The sequence below is a fragment of the Rhamphochromis longiceps genome, linkage group LG18 (genome assembly GCF_057381845.1).
Source record: "Rhamphochromis longiceps isolate RC_006_pf linkage group LG18, R_longiceps_female_GT1.1, whole genome shotgun sequence".
Lineage (NCBI taxonomy): Eukaryota > Metazoa > Chordata > Actinopteri > Cichliformes > Cichlidae > Rhamphochromis > Rhamphochromis longiceps.
In genome coordinates, this window is record NC_140574.1 from 38,015,877 (window position 1) to 38,017,211 (window position 1,335).

Here is a 1,335-nt window from a genome sequence, read left to right on the forward strand (position 1 = left end):
ATATCATAAATTACTTTGTTATTGATATAGAGATTTCTGTCATTTTTAATTGCATAATGCGAGATGCTTCATATTATAGGGATATTATTATGGACGTGACAAATTGTAAGATAATGTCCAGCATATAAAGGGTATCCTGTTTGTGGATCATACACAGGGATTCAAGGAGCTTTTTTTGTCATTCGCATCACATGTTAACATGAGGTGGAACAAAATTATGTACACACGGTCCCGGAGTGAAAAGAAACAAAAATAATGAAGAAGAGGAAGGGTTTTGTTTTGTTTGTTTTTTTTAGTAATAAATAAATAGTTGGGTTTTTTGTTTTGGTTTTTTAACAAACAGAAATGACAAGTAATAAGAAAATACAATAAATAATACAATAAGTAAAGTGCAACAACCTGAGTACCAGGGAACCTCCCCATTTATCTGGGCTTAGGACTAGCACTGGGACTCCACTGGCCTGTGGCTCCCCCATGGCTGGGTTATCAGATGGGTTTCCCATTATTTTCAGTAGCTTTTTGAAACAGTTTTTTGATCTAAGTAGACATGTCAGGCATACATTTTAACAACTATGTAGGTCTTTGTAGTGAGGTAGAATGATTAAACAAAGCTTAGATTTATTTGATCTTTCTCCAAATAGGAGTAAAGACTTTCTGGAGGTGTTACAGAAATGACCAAAACCCCAAAATGAATTGAAATGTTTAAAATTTTTAAAAACTGTCTTCTTTTGTTTGGTTCTCTATGTCTGTCACAACAAAAAAAATCACATTTAGAAACTTTAAAATGTCAGATGACACGTGATTACATTCATCTTTTATTTACAGTCTATTGACCTAACCTGTGACGTGTATTGAAAAGCTCTCAATGCTATCTCCCATTCACTCGACCTGCTCTTTAGTGAGTTTGTGTTCAACAGACTGTAAGTGACTCTTTAGAGATTGTTCACTGAAACAGAATGAGCTCGCCGGTCCACTCAGATGATTCAGTAAAGTCACAGGAGTGGAAGGATGAGGTTTCCCACTCACAGAGTCACTGTGGCTTTCCTCTAACAGCCTGGTCATCAGTAGAATCATCATCACTGTCTGCATTTAGATTTTTGTGCCTAACCTCTGTATTGCTCGACATTTATTGTTCCAAAACTGGGTGATAAACCGTGAGGGCTGGATTTCCAATTATAGTGACAAAAAACAGAAATCTTGAAACTGGATTTGGAAAAAAATGGTGACTGAAATTTGAATGGCTACTTTGTCTTCATTACATCAGCAGCAAAGACCTCAAAAAGCTGGATTTTCCTGTTCAACTGGACTAATGTGGTAACCGATGCTGACTCCATC